At 39.2% G+C, this 22,555-nt stretch overlaps 1 protein-coding gene across 5 annotated transcripts in view; it reads left to right on the top strand.

Annotated features, from left to right (window-relative positions):
* Window positions 1-22,555, top strand: part of NAALADL2 (N-acetylated alpha-linked acidic dipeptidase like 2) — a 1,383,985-nt gene that overhangs the window by 282,543 nt on the left and 1,078,887 nt on the right. For 2 of the 5 annotated variants that reach the window (XM_077487951.1, XM_077487955.1), the window contains one exon: window positions 20,714-20,863. The exons of the other annotated variants lie outside the window; for them this stretch is intronic. The gene's annotated coding sequence lies outside the window, so the exon portion shown is untranslated. The remainder of the gene's footprint in view (window positions 1-20,713; window positions 20,864-22,555) is intronic. 5 annotated transcript variants of the gene reach the window in all.

Below are 22,555 nucleotides of genomic sequence, written 5' to 3'. Positions count from 1 at the left end.
GATATAAGAGGTTGATGCATTTCGCTCATAGCTTCATCAGGACCTTGTCATCTTGACTACAAAGGTGACAAATAAAAGGCCTGCCCAAGAAAAAGACACAGTGAGCAACCTATGTACATAGTATAGTTTTGCATTTATAGCATTTCAATCAAAATCCATGTGAGTTTATGGACCCCTTTAGGCAATATAGTCCGAGACCATTGTGTCAGATTAAAATAGGATATTAGGTGGGTAACATATACAGATCAATTGGTCTGTTGCTGGTGCCTAAATATATAATAGTATAGACTGTTTATCAGGTTAAAGCGGTAGTAAATCCGCTATTTTTATTTTTTATTTTTTAACACCTGCAAAGCAAAAGGCATAATGAGCTAGTATGCACCGCATACTAGCTCATTATGAAATACTTACCTTAGAACGAGGCCCCGACATCTGGCACGATCCACGCCGAGGGAGCTGACATGCTCCCTCGGCGTTTCTTCTTGGTATCGCGGCTCCGGCGCTGTGAGAGGCCGGAGCCGCGATATCGTCACTCCCGCGCATGCGCGCGGGAGATTTCTTTCCGGCCGCCGGCCACTGCCGGATTTTCAGGCCGAGAATCCCCTCGTGCGCATGCGCCGCTGCAGTCAGCGGCGCATACCGAGGGGAATATCTCCTAAACCGTACAGGTTTAGGAGATATTTTTTTTACCTACAGGTAAGCCTTATTATAGGCTTTCCTGTAGGTAAAAGTTACGAAAAAGGGTATACAAACACTTTAAATGTATGCAGACAGTTTATAGAGAGCTTGCCTTCATGGACCATAAAAAGGTCATTAACTCACATAAATGAGGAACACCTGAAGAGACCATCAAGCTCAATCCACATATGAATATCCAAAAAGGAGAGTATCCTGATTGGAAATCCACCAATCACAATGGAGACAATTTCTGGTAACAACCTATGAGAATTGAATAATTAAAGTTACATCATCAAATTTATTAAACACTTCAGCTCCGGAAGGCATTGCCTCTTTAATGACCAGAGCATTTTTTTGCGCTACGGCACTGGGTCGCTTTAACCACTTGCTTACTAGGCACTTAAACCCCCTTCCTGCCCAGACCAATTTTCAGCTTTCAGCGCCGTCACTCTTTGAATGACAATTGCGCGGTCATGCTACAGTGTACCCAAATGAAATTTTTATAAATTTTTTTTCAAATTTTAAAATGAACAATTATCTAAAATTTTGAAAAATAAAAACAAAACAGTTTCATAGTTTGTTATAAATTATCCTTCACTGATGTGCACTGATGAGGCTGCACTGATGGGCACTGATAGGCTGCGTTGATGAGCACTGATAAGGTGGCACTGATAGGTGGCACTAAGAGATGGCACTGATGGTTGGAACTAAAGGGCACTGATAGGTGGCACTGATAAGCAGCACTGATGATCACTGATGCGTGGCACTGGTAGGTGAGACTGATAAGCAGCACTGATCTGTGGCACTGATCATGAGACACTGATGGGCATTGATTGGCAGCACTGGAGGGCATTGGTGGGTGGCACTGTAGGCACTGGTAGGTGGCATTGTGGGCACTGATAGGTAGCACTCATGGGTACTGATAGGTGGCACTGGTAGGTGGCACAGTGGGCACTGGAAGCTGATACTGATGAGCACATAAAATGCAGCCGTGGCTTTTTGTGTGAGGGACCGTTGTACCTCTGCTGGAAGCCGGCGATTGGCTTTTTTTCTCTCATTGTGACAGTGTGAGGGAAAAAAACACACATGTCCCCAAAAAACATGCATGTCCCAAATAATAAAAACACATGTCCCTAATAATAAAAACATGTCCCCCACATATGTCCCACTAAAATCACATGTCCCAATGGTTATCTGTACACATATGTCCGTCATCACCTGCACACATCTGTACATGATCATTTGCGTACATATGTCCGTGATCACACAAACCAATTATTATACACTTAACGGAATTTTTTCTACCAAAAACATGTAGCAGAATACATTTTGACTTAAATTTATGACAAAATTAGATTTTATTGGATTTCTTTTAAAATAGAAAAAAGAAAATATTTTTTTTTTTCAAAATTTCCGCTTTTTTTTGCGCTTATATCGCAAAAAATAAAAAACGGAGTCGTGAATAAATACCACCAAAAGAAAGCTTTATTTGTGCGAACAAAATGATAACAATTTTATTTGGGTACAGTGTAGCATGACCGCGCAATTATCACTGAAAGCTGAAAATTATTCTATATTATAATTATAAGTATTGAAGTGGTTAAACAAAAAAAGAGTGACGATTTTGAAAAAATATTTTTTTTTACTTTCTTCTATAATACATATCCAAACATATATATAAAAAAATGTATTAATTGGTTTAGATTGATATATATGCTACGTATTTTTGGTAAAAAAAAATTGTCATAGGTGTATATTCTTTGGTTTGCACAAAAGTTATCACATCTACAAACAATGGGATCGATTTAGGGACTTTTTTAAAATAGTTTTTACTGGTAATGGTGGCGATCTGCAATTTTTAGCGGGACTGCGACATTGCGGCGGACAAATCGGACCCCAAATTACACTTTTTGAGGACCAGTAACATTATTATATTGATCAGTGCTGAAAAAATGCACTGATCAATGCAAAAATGACACTGGCAGCGAAGGGGTTAACATTAGGGGGGGCGATCAATGTTGTTAAGTGTATTTCCTCAGCATGTTCTAAATGTAGGGGTGATGGGCTGCCAGAGACATGACAAAGATCACTGCTCACAATCACCGGAAACAGAAGATTCCTGTCATGTCACTAGGCAGAATGGGAAAATGCCTTGTTTACACCGGCAGTTCCCCACTCTGCCCCTCCTCGCTGTGATCGTGGCCCGCTGGTGGACATCGAGGCATGTTCCCGTGGTGGGAATGCGCGCACACCCACTTTCCTGTTTCTATGAACTGACGTACAGATATGTCAGTTTACGCAGGACAGCCATTCTGGCGATGTATATTGGCGTGAGCCAGTCAGCAAGTGGTTAATGTGTGCACTACCAATAAGCCCCATAATTGTAAGCAGTTACCTGTCCGCTTATATAAAAAGGGGATAAATCACAGAATGTGTCTCTGCAAAGGCAGCAGTGCTGCCCTAGATGTCAGCCAACCACTTTAAACATAACAAAGAATTTACTGTATACATCTGTCATATCCAATATCATCCTTCTGCAAACACAGTTTTAGCATAGCTCTTTACTTGGTATACAAGAGCAAATCACATTTCCTTTACTAAGCATACAGCTTATACAGTTATGGAATTAAGATGTCTGGCTTCTACCCATGCTGACCAAATTTTATAGAATTTTTTAGGGAAGTTCCAGCCCAGATATGTCAGCTTGTACATTGGCAAGGTGGCATTCACCATTGTTTTCAATGCAAAAATCGTCAGAGGGCCAGGCGCCTTCCAGCTAGACAATATCCTTTTCCTAGCATAGTATTTTGCATAAAATATAAACAGTATCTGTAATTCCCAGTAAAGGAACCAAGAGGTCAAGCTTAAGAGGCACTCCATTAATCATACCTATGTCAGCAACCAACACCTGCCAGAAATTCTGAGGGGATGGACATGACCATACTATGTGGATAACATTTCCTACCTCCCCTCAGCATCGCGGGCATAAGTCACCTTAAGTACGGTAGATAACCAACAGTCTATGCAGCATGTAACATAGCCTGTGAAGAAATTTTACCTATATAAACCGATCTCTAGCTGAAATCATATCAAGGGAATATATTGTTGGAGGCTCTTGGTCCAGTCCTCATCTGTCAGATTAGACACAAGATAGATAGAAGATAGTGTTTTGTCTGTTACGGGCTGTGAGAAGCCTCTCAACAGAGTGTGGTTCAAGAACAACGGAGACAGGAAACTGCACACAAACAGCATGCCAAAGCTGCAAGAACCAAAAGTACATTGAGGGGAGAAGCAGGGACCATCTTTTTAAATCAGTAAAGGAGAGTAGATGACCATCAGGCATGACATCTTGCAGAGTCCTAATCCCACGTCAAGCCCAGATCTGCAGATGTGCAAACCACCACTGCAATATCTGCTACTTTTAGTACTACTGTCAACTGTATATTGGAAGAACTTTACTTTATTTGGATTTTTACTCTGTCACAACCTCCACATTATTCGGATTATTGGGCTGTATTATACAGATTTTTCATTGTTACATTACTTTGTTAAAGCGCTGCTCATTGTTTGAATATACTAATTAAAAGGGTTGTATAGTCACCATGGGTGCTAGCTGCTGATGTAGGTGGTGCGCTCGCTTTTGTCCCCCTTCAACTTCAGTACACTTCTCCTGTAGATGATAAATGGCTCTCAAGCAAGGTAATAAAGGAGGGGTAAGGGTAATCCAATCATAGAATAGTATGTACTTTTATTAAAATCGCCAGTGTAAAAAAAGTTCTCAGATAGAATAGATAATATTCAACATATAAAATGGCTGTTACCCAAGACCCAGAATTCGGCTGCAGAGTTCATTGTACAGGCCAGGTGTGACATCATCTGAAAATGGACTCATCCCAATGCATTTTGGGCCAACTCTGGGCATCTTCAAGAACATATTGTTACATTTGTTTGTTGTTCATGCAAGTGGTAGCATTAGTTTTCATGCTTATATATATATATATATATATATATATATATATATATATATATATATATATATTTATTTAGGATATATGAATTAGAGATACTGATATATCCCATTTAATTTCCCTAGGGAAGGGATTGGTTATCCAGGGACCCTCATAGATGTGGGAAGATGGCCCTCAGTATAGGGACATGGTTCCATGCAAGGTAGAAGGGTTTGCCAACCCCACTTTGCAAGGTGACATGTTGACAGGTATGTAGCCTGCTATGGTACAGGAAAGATGAGCCACATCCTTGCTGTCCTCCCTTTCCTGGACAACTGTGTGGCATGCCTAAATAAGGGTATAGTTTGAATTTTAGGGGGAATCAATGCCTTTTTTCACAATTTTCTTAAATTGTAAATACCACTTGTAAAGGACTACATTCTATTGTTCATTAAAAGAGAAGTTCAAGAATCCAAAAAAAAAAAAATAATCTTAGCCGGAGATGAACTCTAAGCCCTTGTACACACGGTCGGACATTCTGACAACCAAATCCATTGGATTTTGTCCGATGGATTTTGTCCGAAACAGTTGCATACACACGGTCGGACAAAGTTGTCGGAAAATCGAATTGTACATAACGTGAGGACGTTATTTCGTTACGACAGGACTACGTTCAGGCTAGTAGCCAATAGCTTTGGTCTAGGAATTTGATCTGAGCATGCGTGGCACTTTGTCCATCGGAGTAGGCTACACATGATTGGAGTATGTCTGATCGGAGCATGTTGTCAGAAAATTTTATAGACAAGTTGGAAAACTTGGTCCATTAGATATTCCGACGGAAACAGTCCAATGGAGACCACACACAGTCGGTTTATCCGACAATACGGTCCGATCGTACACATTCCGCCGGAATCTCCGACCGTGTGTACAAGGGCTTAGACCAAGAACCGAATGATCAAACACTGCTGATTGCTCAGCTTTCAGTCCTCAGCTTGCATAGAGTGGTGACTGTCAATCACTGGCTCTCTGCTCTGCCCCACCAGTGTTCACTGGAGTGCTGGGCTGTGAAGGAGGTGGAAATGGCTGGCTCATGCTCTCAATGGCTCGCTAAGAGGCTGAGCCAGCTGCTAGTCTAGGCTCATGAAAGATCCTGACTTTACTCATGACATCCCACGAGAGGTATAGTCAAAAAAAAATGTTTTGGCCATAATCTTTTTAACCTCATGTGCAGCCTTAGGCATTCCCTAGTATGTTTTTTTAAAGAATAACTCTCCTCCAGAATGGTATTTTTAAAGCATTTTTTGCATTGGTAAATGTGCCTGCCTACCATCTCTTTTTTTTTTTAATAACAAAAGCTTGCATGTTAGTCTTAACTTCATTTATGTGTAGGGGTTTGCCAAACCTCCTGTAAACAGAACATTACTAGATTTCTACTTGTGTACATAAATGGAGAAGTAATCACTTACACCTATCTTATATAAACCGTTTACCACAACCCCCCTTTATGTGTTGTTATGAAAAGCACAGATCAGCAGCTTTTGTGCATAAATCACTCGGAGTAAATCCAAATTCATAGAATTCATTTCATTTCAGTGATATGTCTTTAAAATGCATGTTAACAAACTAACTTACAGTGGTTATGTGGCTTGGTAGCTTCTAAATTATTTAGTAAAAAGATTAGCAAGATTATTATTGCAGAAGTAATATGGAATATACTTTACAGTCTCTACAATCTAAGAAATGAGGTAGCATGTTTGCAAAATCATTTGTTATTTCTTTCAGCTTTTTGAACTAAGTGCACTGGGACTGCCTGAACAGAAATATCGGGATGGAGTTAAACAATTTTAGTGAATACAGTAGATGTAAAATATAGCTTTCAAACTGAGAAAAAAGGTCCATGAACCAAAATAGGCTTGAAAACTATTAATAATGTATTATTCTTTTGAAAGTAAGGAGCTTTTGAGATTTTTCAGTAAATGTATTTTTAAAATTATTTATAACCATGTACAATATTTTACCAACAACAATTATACTTTCACATGGTGGGTAGGTGAAATGGGGTACATTTTAACTTTTACTTGCCCCAATATTTTCCACATTCATGAGTAAATGAACGTTTCATGTATGAGATTACCAAGTAATCATAGTTACAAATGAGCTGCTCATCAAAGTTGTGAAAATTAGGCATATTACCATCACATGTCTCAAAAGTAGGACCTCAAGAGTCTGCTGTTTACTTATTCTGAAATGGCTAGAATAGCACAGTTAGCTTTGTGATGCCTTTGCATTGGGCACATATTTGGGCTTTTTATTTTTTATTTTTTTTTGGAATTGATCAGGTTCATTCATCAGGTAATTTCTTAGCCCTTGTACACACGGTCCGAGATTCCGACAACCAAATCCGAGTAATTCCGACGGATTAAATCCGGAAGGTCCGGAAAGGGATGTTGCATACACACGGTCGGACTAAGTTGTCGCAAAATCCGATTGTACATAATGTGATGACGTTATTTCATTACGACGGGACTACGTTCAGGCTAGTAGCCAATAGATTTTGCCTAGGAATTTGATCTGAACATGCGTGGCACTTTATCCATCGGAGTAGGCTACACATGATCGGAGTATGTCCGATAGGAGCATTTTGTCGGAAAATTTTACCGGCAAGTTGGAAAACTTGGTCCGGCGGATATTCCGATGGAAACAGTCCGACCACACACAGTCGGAATATCCAGTCCGATAGGAAACATTCCGACGGAATCTCCAACCGTGTGTACAAGGGCTTAGACATACCCAGAAACTAGTCAATAAACTACAATTTGGAAGACAAGACTGTAAGTTAACATTTTCTATTCTCCTCCTGCACCAACTTCCACCCTCTTAAAGCTCAGTGCACCAAGATACCGTCTGAAAGTTTCAGTTTGCATATTTATAGGTACATATTCTCCTCCCCCACCCCCACATTTTGTATGTGCATAAGCCTGCTAATAGCTCGCCCAATCCATTGAAACTGCTTTGTGGGATGAGGCGAAGGTTGTGTACAGGAAATTGAGGAGGTGTGATAGTGGCACACAGAAGGTATATCAGAAGGTATATCAGGTCCAGGACACTGTGGTCTTACTGCTTATACTTTATAAGAAATGTGTCTGCCACAGGTGTGCTTTAAAAAGGAAATATGGTTGCAAAATTGTCAGTGCAATAATATCTTCTGTATAGAGATCTTCAGTGACTATCTCCCTGTCGCCAGAGCAATAGAATTAAAAAAAAATCCCATAAAATGATATATACGTTTCATATACACTTTATGTCCATATAAATGCCCTGAAATTACTGCTTTGTGCTGCTATATTGCATATGAATACAGCATTTCAGCAGACTCAGAGGTGTCACCCAAGTTAAACTATATAGCACTAGTGGTCAACTTTATTATCATATGGAGCCTCAAATGTGATCCCTTGCATCACTAAAGGTAAGCAAATAACATTTGGTGAATGTAATACAGATATCTGTCAAAGAGACAGGAGATGTTCAGAGACTAAAAACATGCTGTAGAAGTGGTTGGAAACTGGAGATATGTTTTAGGAGCTAGAGTGGATACACATATGAGACTGCTACAGATCACAGCTATCACAGCTCATTTACAATCTAGAGCCTTCACATGTGTGTTCCCAACAGATCCCGTAAAATGACTTGTGCCAAATTTGATATTTCTATTGGCAAAGATCTGAGGAAAAGTAAACGTAAATGTAAATGTAAAGAGGGATGGACAGATAAGTTTGTTTAAAACAAATGAACCAAACCTGGGTAAGCAAAACACAGGCTACTGTCTGCTGAGGCACCAAGGGATACACAATAGATGCCAAAGGGCCACAATGTACAAGTTGGGATCCAGGGATCTGTAGTATTCCCCTTTGCTTCTCCCCAGCAGCTACATAAAAGAAAATGTAGGGAGGTGAAGGGAGTGGTTGAGGCCCTTTCCAGCATAGAGAGCAAATATACCTTCTGAGTATGTATACAGTAAGGGGCGGGGACAGGGTTGGTTAGCTAATGCTTTTTTATAGTAAATTAAAACATTGCAGGTGAATACATAATAATTTATGGAAAATAAAACGCTGCAAAAAAGCATTTAAAATACTTCATTTTTTATTTTACCAGCATTTTAAGCTGCTGACAGTGTCTCTTTAGGACAGCCATATATGGTAAACCAAAAATAATTTGTATGCGTCATACAGCCACTATATAGATTTATTCAAGGATATTTCTGGATTCCCAAGAGAGGGCAACCAGTTTATTAGAGGATAGTTTCCAAGCTTCCTGACTTTTTTTTTCTCCATCTTGAAAGATGTTCTTTTTTTGGCATGTTTTATTCACTTTTAGCATATTATACTCCTAAAGCAGAAAGGTGTTGTTATTTTGAACATAAATCTGGGGAATTAAAACTAAAATAATAAAATGTATGAATTACAGTTCTATAATATACATTTTTGCTCCTCCCCAGTAGCTACATAAAAGGGCATGTAGGGAGGTGAAGGGAAATAATTTATAGGAAGACAAACAATTCAAGCAAGACTTTAAAATATCTGAGGATATTTCTGCACATCCCAAAAGCAATTAGGGGGAACCAGTTTATCAGAGAATAGTTTCCAAGCTTCCTGACTTTTTTTTCCATCCAGAAACATGTTCTTTTCTTAAATGTTTTATTCATATTTAACATCTAGACAGCAAATTTTGTTGTATTGGTATACAGTAACATTTAAGGATTATCTTATTGTAATAGTAGTTAAAGTATTTGTAACCCTAATAAAAATGAGTGCTCCTGTTGCTTTATAGCACGTTAAACAGCACAGTGCTTGTGCTTTCTAATCTGTCTTCGCTAAGCTGTAAAAAAAATCTGGCAGATCCTGCCAGTTCCTATGTGCTGACCACGACAATCATGGCTGCTGAGCCCTGCTTACCGTGGTCAGTTTACATCATCCACAGCTCTCCTCAGTCCCATCCCCCACCTGTCAGCTCCATGTGTCTGTGTCTCTGCCCCCCAGATTCCTGCTATTACTTTGTTCTCATGTTGGTGGAGATTAGGGCCTCCTTCTAACAACCCAGTAAATAAAACATTCACCAGGAGTAAATACCCCATGACAATACCCTAATGCACATACTTGGTATCTCCCTGGCCAGCTGCTGAATGTTTGTTTTTTTTTTTTTTTGCATGAGACTCCTCTTAAAATTCATAATTGAGTATAGAGATCTGATATGGACTTTGGGGGGAAATGTACGCACTTTATTTTTGTTATTTTCTGTGTTCTGTACCTGGCCCCAAGGATAAAAACAAACAGAACAAAGCAGCAGTGAAATGTAATTTAGTGTTATTAAATCTTCTCCCGGCTTAATTTTTTAATTTTTTTTTGCATTTGCTCCCCCGAGAGTGCACATCTACCTATGCTCTTGCTTTCCAAAATATTTGGCTTCTATAGACTTCAGTGGGGTTCAGGTGCTATATTCTTGGTTTGTGGATTTTTTTCAGTCTATTGTTGATTGTTCAGTGAACCAAACTTTTCTCAGTTTACTCATCACTGGTTACAATGTATGTGATGGATTCTGAATAATGTATTACATATTAGCTTTTTTTTTTTACAAGCACTATCCAAAGCTACTATAAAGTATGGGTTTTAGAGCATGCATTCTACTGCTACACTTCTATTAGTGAGATGAATGCTGTATGTAAATGCTTTTTAATTTTTATTACAATCATGAATAATTGACACATTTCTTTCATTATTCAGTAGCAGTGATTTTGTATTCAGATTTTTTAGCGTAAAGGCAGATCAGTTTGAGTACAATTATACTACACAGATATAGCTTAACAAGAAAAGAATGTTTATAAATATTCACAAAGCTTTGGGAATTGTTTATCACGTGATTAGGTACAACGACTGGTCAAATACTACATTTCTTAGAACAAATTAATGTGATAGATCTGTCTTTCTTTGCTTGAATTTCCACACTGTCAGAACCTGTCTTAGTTTTTGCCTTGTATTATATTGTGACACTGTTGGTAAACAATTGTTCCTCTTTCTGTGGATAAAATGGAACAATTATCTAATAAATAGTTTTTTACATATCTGAAATTCTCTGCTTTCCATGTCATACTCAGTAGGTGCTCTCATCCAGTCAGTCAAACCACAGGTGATCCAAAACTGGGGAGGGAAGGTTTGCAGGAATGCAATCTGTATCCCTTTAGACATGATTTCCCTTTGGGGAAATCTCACCAAAAATTCAATTTGTATTGCAGGGGATGCTCAAAATCAAATCTGTACCTTAGTGAAGACTTATGGGAAAATCAGTAAGCCAATCACACAAGCAGGAAATCACATACCTGGGGGGGGGGGGGGGGCATTCTGTATACCATCTGTGTACAGAATGCCTCAAGGTAGCCATATTGCATTGCATTGCATTTTACAGAGAATTACAGTGCTGCAGATTGAAAAGAAAAAGTATTTTTAATGACATTCAATTACAATATGACTCGTGTTGCAATTGTAAATGCTATGTTATTAAATTTTATTTGCTATTTTTTTCACACAAAAGTGGGGTTACTCTTTAAGTGATATGATGACACTGTTTTTTAGCAAGCCTACATATGTCTTCTATCTTTGTAATAGTAAAATTAGTAAATACTTCATTCATCCCTACTACCTCTTGTGTACTCATTCATGTTCTGCCATGATGCTGCTTATAAAAATAACTTTGCTGAATAGCAAGGGCTTCAAGACTTGATCACTTTCTGCTGTTTCTCACTTATACTGTAGCTCCAATTGCAGCATGCCCTCACCATAATATTCACCACAATTGATTACAATGTAATACAGGTTTAAAAACACCAGGACTGATAATAGGAGTTTCAGTATATGAAACTTAAAGTGGAGTTCCACCAAATTTTCGATGTCCACATCATTTGCTTCAGACTTTGCCATATGTACTGCAATGGGCATTTTTTTGCACACTTTCTTTACCTTGTTTATAAGGCATTCTTCACGACTTCCTGTCTCTTCTATGTGTGGAATATCTGGCTGTGCACTGGCTCCTGGGAGATGTTTGTCATAATTCCCAGGAGTCAGTGGGCATCGCTGCCACTCAGCAGCGCTGTGAGATGTGTATACTGCGCATTCGCGAGATTGGGCGGTGCATGCTCTTCAGCAGCACTGTATCCCAGAAGAGTATTTTTGTGGGCTTTGCGTGAGATGGAACCGGGCAAGACAGGGAAATATGAGGTTAGTTTAAATAAATAAATATAAATATATATATATATATATATATATATATATATATATATATGATATAGCGGCACTATTAGTGAGAATAGTGATTGCAGCATTGCATTAAGATCATCTTAACAGATGGCTGTAGAAAAAAAAAATGAATATGTCAGTGGAACTCTGCTTTAAAGTGGTTGTAAACCCTTACAACACACTTTGACCTACAGGTAAGCCTAGATTAAGGCTTACCTGTAGGTCCAAGAAATATCTCCTAAACCTATACGGTTTAGGAGATATTTGCCCGAAGACAGGCACCGATGTCTACGGCGCATGCGCCATAGACAGTGGCGCGCAGGCGCACTGAGCGCAGAATTTTCAACAACGGAGCTGCCACGCGTGTCGGCTCCCGTGCGCATGCACGGGAGTGACGTCATCGCGGCTTCGCCGAATGTCAGCGGCGGAGCTGCGAGACCCCACCGAGAAGATGGAGGCGCCGGACTACAGGGGACAGTGGTGACTTCGCAGGCTCCTGTGTCAGGTAAGTGACACATAATGGACTACTATGCGATGCATAGTAGTCCATTATGCTTTGCCTTTGCAGGAAATGAAAGTAAACTCATCAGGGTTTACCTCCTCTTTAACCACTTGCCGACCGCCGCACGATGATGTACGTCGACAGAATGGCACGGGCAGGCATAAGGGCTTACATGTACGTCCTTGCCTGCCCGCGGGTCAGGGGCCCGATCGGGCCCCCGCCCGGTGCCTGCGGCGGTCGGTATTCGTTCGGGAGCGATCCCGGACGAGGGGCCATGGCCACCCCCTCGCGATCGCTCCCGACGAATGAAAATGCTCCGTGACATCACTTCCTCTCCTGTAATGTAAACACAGGAGAGGAAGTGATGTAATCTCTCCTCCGTGTCGGTATTTTTCGTTCCGACACCGAGGAGAGAGGATCGGTGAGTTGCACCAACACGACACTACACAGTAGAACATGCCAGGCACACTCACACCCCCCCAATTACCCCTGCCCCCCAGTCACAGTGACACCAATGTCATTTTTTTTTTTTTTGCATTGGTGTCATTTGTGACTGTAATAACTGTTAGGGCAGTTAGGGTTAGCCCCCTTTAGTTCTAATGTACCCCCCTAACCCCCCCAATAAAGGTTTAACCCCGTGATCACCCCCCGTCGCCAGTGTCACTAAGGCTGGGTTCACATTGCAGCGGTTTATGAGAACGAATGTGATTCGCACCGCACTGCAGTGCAAATCACATCCGATCTCTGTGCGATTCGAGTTCAGCCATACAGATAGTATGGCTGAATTCGCATCGCACTCGCCACACCCGCCGCAAATTCGCACGGGACCCTTTTTTTGGCCCGCAGCAGAATCGGATCGCATGGGTGTTCACACCATGCGATCCGAGTTTGCAGATCACACTGCGATATGCGAACTGATCTGGGGGTGTCATTAACATTTCACTGACACTCCCAGCAGTTCGCATAGGGCAGTGTGAACTGCCGCCGGGAGGCATGCGATGCGGGAACCCGCCGCGGATTTGTGGCGTTCCTGCATCGCTCCAGTGTGAACCCAGCCTAATAAGCGATCGTTTTTCTGATCGCTGTATTAGTGTCACAGGTGACGCTAGTTAGGCAGGTAGGTATTTAGGTTCGCCGCAGCTTTTTATAGCGCCAGGGACCCCCATATACTACCGCATAAAGCCCCCTGATTGCCCCCTAGTTAACCCTTTCACCAGTGATCACCATATAACTGTTACAGGTGACGCTGGTTGGTTAGTTATTTTTTTATAGTTTCAGGGCACCCGCCATTTATTACCTAGTCTCACTAGTGTACCCCTAAATTTAGGGGTGTCTACTTTCTAAAATGGGGTCATTTGTGGGGGTTTTGTGCCATCTTGGCATTTTATGGCCTTCAAAACTGTAATAGGTAGTGAGGAGTGAAGTCAAATATTTACGCCCTTAGAAAACCTGAAGGCGGTTCTTGGTTTTCGGGGCCCCGTACGCGGCTAGGCTCCCAAAAAGTCCCACATATGTGGTATCCCCGTACTCAGGAGAAGCAGCAGAATTTATTTTGGGGTGTCATTTCACATATGCCCATAGCATGTGTGAGAAATATATCATTTAGTGACAACTTTGTGTAAAAAAAAAATAAAAAAAATTTTTTTGTCATTATTCAATCGCTTGAGGCCAAAAAATAAAATATTCAATGGGCTCAACATGCCACTTCTCAATTTCCTTAGGGTGTCTACTTTCCAAAATGGGGTCATTTGGGGGGGTTTTGTACTGCCCTGCCATTTTAGCACCTCAAGAAATGAGATAGGCAGTCGTAAACTAAAAGCTGCGTAAATTCCAGAAAACGTACCTTAGTTTGTAGATGTGACAACTTTTGCGCAAACCAATAAATATACAATTATTGACTTTTTTTTTACCAAAGACATGTGGCTGAATACATTTTGGCCTAAATGTATGACTAAAATTGAGTTTATTGGATTTTTCTAATAACAAAAATAGAAAATATCATTTTTTTTCAAAATTTTCGGTCTTTTTACGTTTATATCGCAAAAAATAAAAATCGCAGAGGCAATCAAATACCATCAAAAGAAAGCTCTATTTGTGGGAAGAAAAGGACGCAAATTTTGTTTGGGTACAACATTGCATGACCGCGCAATTACCAGTTAAAGCAGCGCAGTGCCAAATTGTAAAAAGACCTCTGGTCATTTACCAGCAAAATGGTCCGGTCTGAAAGTGGTTAATGCAGAGTACATCATTGCATTCAAAGCAGATATTATAAATATTATATAATTATGTAGTATTTAATTAAATAGCTGTCTAGCTTTCCATATTATGAGTATCACAATGTTTAAGTTCACCTTATAGAACATTTCCTGGTGCACTCTGATTTTTTTTACTTACTAGGAATACACTAATTTAGTATATGATATTGATAGACTAACTTTGTCTGTATCATAATCTGCTAGCGGAGCTCTGTGCCTTTCCCTGGTAGCTTCCCACTCTTGTCCAAAGGTGCTGTATACACTGCTATTGCCGGTGAATTCTCATCCCTGCTCCTCTGTGCTGAGGCTGCCTGGTTGAACTGTCTTGGGATCCTGGACCGTTTTCCACACCACCTGTCCTGCTGTGACTCCAATCTTCCTTGGTTCTGACATCCCTAGTCTTTGCTGTAAGTGGATGTTTATTTTATTTCCAATAAAGTGAATTTGGTGCTGACAACTTATTTGCAATCTGATTCGTAAAGTGATACTAAACCCACAACAGTAAAATCAGTGTATATATGCAGTAAAGCATGCTTGTTATACTCAATGTGGAACCTAAGGGATTAATCCTCTGCATTGTGTGAAAAGGCTGTTTCATCCTGTCTTTTCTGATCCTCCTCTTCTTTCACTGTCCCCTGATAATTTCCTGATAACACAGAGACAGGCGGCACAGGTTTATTTTTGTCTTTGGGAGAGTGCATGTGATCAGCACAGGGCCAATCAGCACAGGGCCAGACAGAGTGTCAGGGCTTTGCAGTTTCAGAGGACAGTCAGAAAACTCATCCTACAAGTTTTAACCAGTGATTGGCTGGACACTGATAGAAGTGACAAGACTGCTCTAACTGCTAAGTATTTAGCAGTTTATATTTACTAATATAATTGCATTTCCCTCTTCTGTTTACTGTGGGAAACCAGATAACGTGAATGCAGGCTCATGGGTTTAGTAACACTTTAACTTTATTGCAAGGAACAAAAGAGTGTGACTAGGTATATTTGTACCTGAAGATGAATTGTCTCTTGCAGCAGCTTGTCTGTCTCAGTTTAGGACATACATTTTGGCAGCTGAAACAAGTGAATTAGAAAGAAAGCAGATCTCAGATTTCTATGAAAGTCACATTGGAGCTATGATATGCAACAATTTCCATAGACAAATAAGCTGGAAGACAGTAAAATCTTTGGTTGGAGAAACACTTTAGTTGCTTATGGGGATCCTTATTTTAAATTCACCTCTTACTGTTTTGTATCTTTTATGTAGGAAACAGATTTGTCTATAAAACTGTATCAATTAGCCTTGTCACCTATTGCTACAAAACACTTAAACGCAAAGCACGATAAGATCAGTACAAGGAAAGGGTATCTAAGAGAATATTACATTTTTGCTGGAAAGATGAAGCAGATTACACTCCATAATTGTTCTAGAGATAAAAGGAAACAACCGTGCATCGTGCCTGGAATAAACTTTAATAGAGAACTAATAAGCATCTTAATTAAGTGACAAAAACACAACATGCAAATGGTCCCATGAGGCTAGAAGAAGGGTAAAAAAAAACTATGTCTACTTGAGTATGTTTGATGTTTATTTTTGTTGTTTGATAATTGAATGTTACTTAATATGGTCAAAGTTTCATAAATACATTATCTTCAGTCTAGTGTGTTAAAGGCTGTTTTGCACTATTGTGTCTTGAGAGATAGTAATAGGTCACAGATGCAATGTACAGTATGTTCCATTTAGTAAACGTGTTATTCTTTTGTGGCAGTGACTTTTAAAATTGCAGTTTGCTGAGATGTCACATGAGATACATTATTATGCATCTACAACTTGCTAAGAGACCATAGACAAGGTCTCTAGGATCAGAACAGTGTATTTGGGAATAATACGGAGTGGGTTGAAATCTTTTGCTCTGTGTTTTGAGTTGAGATACAGTAAGTAGAGGCTGGAAGGCTTAAAGTAGAACTATGGGGAGACAAAAAAAAATCACATATATGATGAAGTTGGTCAGTGGCATTAACACAGCATTTTCGTTTTTTAGTTTTTTTAGCCCCCCTGTAGCAATGAGGTTGATTTACTAAAACTGGAGAGTGCAAAATCTGGTTCAGCTGTGCATGATAATCAGTCAGCTTCCACATTTTATAGTCAACGTTTAATTGAACAAAGCTAAAGTTAGAAGCTGATTTGGCTATCATGCACAGCTGCACTAGAATTTGCACTCCTCGGATTTAGTAAATTACCCCACTGTTTTATTATCTCCTAAACCTGACAGTAAAACCTTTATTTTTCCCCTTCTACAACAGTGTGAAAACAATGTTTGTTCTGCAGACAAATCCCACAGTAGCATTGCCACCCTGGTTGGAGATTTAGTGGCAGGATTAACAGGCAATAAAACTTACTAACGTTATAAGGGGTACTCAGCAAAAAAAAAAAAAAAAGCTAGTGGGTTTAAGTGTGTGTAAACCCTAACAATGAGCTTTCCTTATTTGCTTTTGGCCTATTATACAATTGAAAGCGTTTTGTTATACCTGTTGTATAAAAAAAAAAAAAAAAACTGTTGATCTTTTTGCAGAAATTCAGATCAGTACTGTGTCCTCTGCGCACTTCTTTTGTTATTTCAAAGATCCCTTCTAGTTCTTACTTTGGACTACAAAATAATTAGCTTTTATGTTGTGGAAATCTGAGAGTGGTTGGGTAGATTAGGAAAAGGCATGTATGCTGTGTATTGGCAGCTCTCAACAGGACTTAAAAGCTAAATGCTTTTTTTAATGCATTACTTGCAAAGTCTTCAAAGGTAAAAAAAACACTGGGGAATGCATGCATTGCAGAGATGTACAGCATGTTTTTTGGCCTTCACATATGCTGTAATGCTATTGTAGACTGCCTTGTAATATGTAATTTTGATTTTTCCTATAGTTATGCTGTAATGCCCCTTAGTGGCAAGGGATTTTGTTTTTATATGTTGAACAAAATGTAAAGCTGTGGCATATATGGGAATACATGCAAAGTTAATAGTATCATAGGAGTAGTAGACTGGAAAGGATAAGTAAAGGATTTGATACTATTTTTGGTAGTGGGTGGCTGCAGTGACAATGAGAAGAACAATGCCACATTCAGACAGTGTGACAGTGGCCAAGGGATCTTCTCCCTACATCCGCTGTCAGAATTTAGGACTCCACCCACACAACCATTTCATTCATTCACATTGTTCTGTGAATGAATGAGCTACATGTACTATTGGCCTTTGCAGCTGATGGCTTATAGTTCTCAATGAATTTAGAACAGTGATGGCGCACCTTGGCACCCCAGATATTTTGGAACTACATTTCTCATGATGCTCAACTACACTGCAGAGTGCATGAGCATCATGGGAAATGTAGTTCTAAAACATCTGGGGTGCCAAGGTTTGCCATCACTAAACTAGAGGGTGTGAGCTCTCGTAGTTCATTGATTTCTCCTGCCATTTAGTAACTGGCTGTCCATCAGTGGTACAGGCAGACAGTGTACTGAGTGGCTGCAGGATCCAGACATTGCCATTATGATCTTCTCATTGCTGATATAATGCCTTACAGGTTACAGAATAAAAAAAAATAAATGCACATTTTCTTACCTGCAAAAATATGTGCATTTTTTAATTAAGATTAATTTTGCATTTCAAGATACTTGAATATATGCTTGATAAATATGTGTGGTTTGGAGGAGAACTCATTATTTCTAAATGTGATAATTAAAAAAAAAAATGATATCTTTGCTGTATTCATTACTTTTATTGAATGACATAGTACCAACCTTTTGCACAGCGTGATGATATAAAGAGCTATAACAGCGATGGTCAAGCCATGCAGAAATTCATGCAATTACAGGAATGGGATATGAGATGGTTAACTAAAAGACATTACAATATAACCATGGCAAGAAATGATACACATGCTTATTTGCTATGCCTCTTCAAACCCAAAAACAATTTATTTACAGTACTGAGATTCTTTGACTAGGAAGTAAGTTCAAACAATATGTCTTTCTGAGTAAATATCCATTTTCAAGCTTTGCAGTCTAGAATATTCATATCCCAAGTTAGAGTGTACATTTCTGCCAGTTCAAGGTAAGAAAGTTAAATTATTAAAATTGTATTAAAATCTCAATAAAAACATCAAAATTGTAAAGCCCAGTAGAGTTATAATATGGCAACATGCTTATTTGACATGTCATGCCTCTCATATTTTAGCTCTTTTTCTCTATGGTTCATTTAGTTCCATTGTGATCAACTGAACAATTAATCTTTAATAAAGGCTATCTTGAACATAAACATAATATACTGTGACTAACGCAGTCCCTAGGTTGGGATCATTGAACCTTAAGACCCAAACCAACTTACTGTATATAAAAAATAGACATGTGCACACTGAAATATTTTGTTTCAGGAATTTTGTTTTCTTCTGAGAAATACATTTATTTAGTTACTCCCGAAACTAGCTTTTATTTATTTTGTTTTGTTAAAAAATGCATTCTTCCGAAAATCCAAAATAATTAAGGTCTAATCTGTCATTGAAGGCTTTTGGTGTCTGTCAAATGTTCTAAGAAGGTTCGATGGAGTAGCTAAACTGTACAACGCTGCAAATGTACATTTCCGGTCAAAAGTTCCGCCTACAAGCTATAGTAGAATTCTAATGTTGTATGACACTAGTAATAATCATATTTATTAATTATTATTACTAGTCAACCAAATTAGAATTCATCTATAGCCTATGGGCAGAGCATTTGACCATAAATGTCTGCTCGCTGTGACTGCTTCATCGAAACAATTTTCATGTAACATTCTAAGCTTCTGGCTTTAAGAATCACTTAAACACACCTGGAATCACTCAATTCTGAGGAAATTAATATGCAATCATGAAGAAAAAACATTACAGTACACCACTAGTACTTTGTTGCACTACGTCTGGCTTTTTTAACAGCTTGAATTCTCTGAAGCATGGATTTAACTATTGACAAACAGTATTCTTCCTCATTCCTGCTCTAAATTATTCTTATTGCAGTTGCCAGATCAGCTTTGCAGGTTGGAGCCTTGTCATGGACCTTTCTCTTTCATTTCCACCATAGATTTTCAATTGGATTGAGGTCCGGACTATTTGCAGACCATGCCATTGACATTATATGTCTTTCTTGAAGGAAAGTTTTCACACCTTTTGCTCTATGGCAAGATGCATTATCGACTTTAAAAATTAGGTCATCATCACCAAACATCCTTTCAGTTGATGGAATAAAGAAAGTGTCCAAAATCTCAATATAAACTTGTGCATTTATTGAAGATTTAATGACTGTCACCTTCCCCCGTACCTTTGCCTGACACGTAACCCCATATCATCAATGATTGTGAAAATTTGCATGTTTTCTTCAGGCAGTCAACTTCATACATTTCATTGGAATGGCACCAAACAAAAGTCACAGCATCATCATCCTGCCCAATGCAGATTTGTGATTAATCATTGAATATCACTTTCATCCAGTCACCCACAGTCCAGGATTCCTTTTCTTTAGTCCAATGTAACCTTGTTTTTTTCTGTTTAGGTGTTAATGATGGTGTTCATTTGGGTTTTCTGTATGTAAATACCATTTCCTTTAGGGTGATGTCTTACAGTACGGTCACAGACACTGGGGGTTGTTTACTAAAAGCAAATCCACTCTGCACTACAAGTATACTGCAAGTACACTTGGAACTGCAGTCGCTGTAGATTTAAAGGGACGTGTAAGGAAAAAAAAAAAACAATCTTACTTGCACATGATTGGATGATAAAATCAGCAGATCTTCCCCTCAGATCTACAGCGACTGCACTTCCAAGTGCACTTTCAGTGCACTTGGAGTGCAGTGTGGATTTGCCTTTAGTAAATCAACCCTATTGACTTGTGTCTGAACATTGGTTCCTCATTTGTTTTGTTGCGCATTTTCTGTTTTTAGGGCATATTGTTTTTTTTTTTTTGTTGATGCTTTGATGTCTTCCTTGGTCTACCAGTATGCTTCCCTTTAACAACCTTCCCTTTTGATTTGTACTTGGTCACAGCTGACTGGGAACAACCAAAAACTTTTGCAACATTCCGTGATGATTTACCTTCTTGAAGAAGTTTTATAATACTGTCCTTTGTTTCAACTGACATATTTCATGTGGGAGCCTTGATCCACATCAATCAGGTTGGTGCAACAGCTCACCAAGGTGTGTAAGCATTCTTTTTTAACTGCCCACTAATTAGCAGATGTAATCTGATGCAGATGTTTGTTTTAGAACTGAAAAGTACATGGTGATTCCATAATATTTTCAGAATTGAGTGATTTCATTTTCTTTCTCTGCTTGATCTGCAAAAACAATTGCAATTGACTACAGTTTTCTTTCTTTTTTTTCTCTTCTTAAGTGTTTCTTAATGCCAGAAGGTTGTAATGTTAAATGAAAATAGTTTTGAGGCATGTCTGTGATTCTTTTTTTTCATTTACAAACGATTATTATTGAGGCAAATAAAGTCATACAATCAGTCCACAGTAATTGACAAATAATGAATGTGATAGGCACAATTGTAGACATCAAGGTAACAAACTAAACAACACTTCCAAAGCACACAAGACATCATCAGAAGAGAAAAAGAAAACACAGATGCTAGATCATTAATAGCTGACATAACATATCCTTCTGGGTGTAAAGGAAAGGTATACATGAGCTTTGCGATTATGCGAGGACTGGGAAGCCAGCCTGGTGTTCAGTCCTGCAGTAGTAAAATATTTCTATGTGATTTCCAGGCATTCCATCTACATTCAAACAGGTGCATTTTATCACATAACGAATACAAGATCCTCTCCATCAGCATAATGGAGTCCATTCTGTTTAGAACAGAATGTAGAGGTACTGCAGGGGATTTCCAATGCAATGGCCCATAGAGTAGCTATGCAAATCGTATGTATGAGGCCTTCTTCCTTACGGAGGATACCTGGAATTGATGTTTCAAGTAGGCACATGGAGATTGTGAGTTGTAAGGGGGTAACAGATATTGCTAAAGCTATGGCAGATACTTTTCTCCAAACTGGAGAGAGTAGGCCACAGTCCCAAAATATATGTTTAAAGGAGTTGACAGCCCCTGAGGCATAATGCGTAAGCAGCCAAAAACCTGGCCTGAAGCCTGGATGGAGTGTAATACCAGTTAGTTAGTACTTTGCAGACTGTTTCTCTAACAGCTAAAGATTTTGAGGATTTGTGCAAGTTATCCAGCATGATGTCCCAATTCTCTGGGCGAACTGTATCATTACAGTCCGATTCCCATTTCTGTTTATATGTGAGTTCTCCTAGGAAACATGAAGATAGGACTGTTTTAGAAAGGGTGGAAATAAGACCCTTACCTCTGGGGGAGTCACGGCAGATCCATTCAAATAGTGTAGGGGGGGAGGATGGGAAAAGAGCAAAGTGGGAGGAATAAAAATGTCTTATTTGTATATAACGGTAATGTTCTCTAAGTGAGATCTGTTTTTGTGTGCTGAGGATGTCAAACATGGCAAATGTATCACCCATTTGAAGATTGGCTAATGTGACCAAAGAGTTAGAAATCATCCAGGAGAAGCTCTCTGGATGTTTAAAGGCTATAGAAAATAAAGGGTCTCTTACAAAAGATGAGCCTTGGTGCTTGGGCGACATCAGACCGAGTTTACCCTTATAACAGTTCCAAAGAATAAGAAAATGAGCCACTAGGGAATTTTGAGAGGCAATTTTTTGTACAAAGTTGGTGGGGCACCACAGTATATATGGGAGACAGTAAGGTTTGATAGATGTTGCTTCAAGCTTGACCCAAGGTACCTTGGAGTCTGGAATATTCCATTGGGCTATCTGGGAGAAACGAGTGGCCAAGAAATACAGCCAGAAGATTTG

The sequence above is a fragment of the Lithobates pipiens genome, unplaced genomic scaffold (assembly GCF_037356315.1).
Source record: "Lithobates pipiens isolate NorthernLeopardFrog02 unplaced genomic scaffold, aLitPip1_a1.2 Scaffold_18, whole genome shotgun sequence".
In the NCBI taxonomy this organism is placed as follows: domain Eukaryota; kingdom Metazoa; phylum Chordata; class Amphibia; order Anura; family Ranidae; genus Lithobates; species Lithobates pipiens.
Note: the sequence above shows the minus strand (reverse complement) of the source record. Positions and strands in the feature narration are given on the sequence as shown.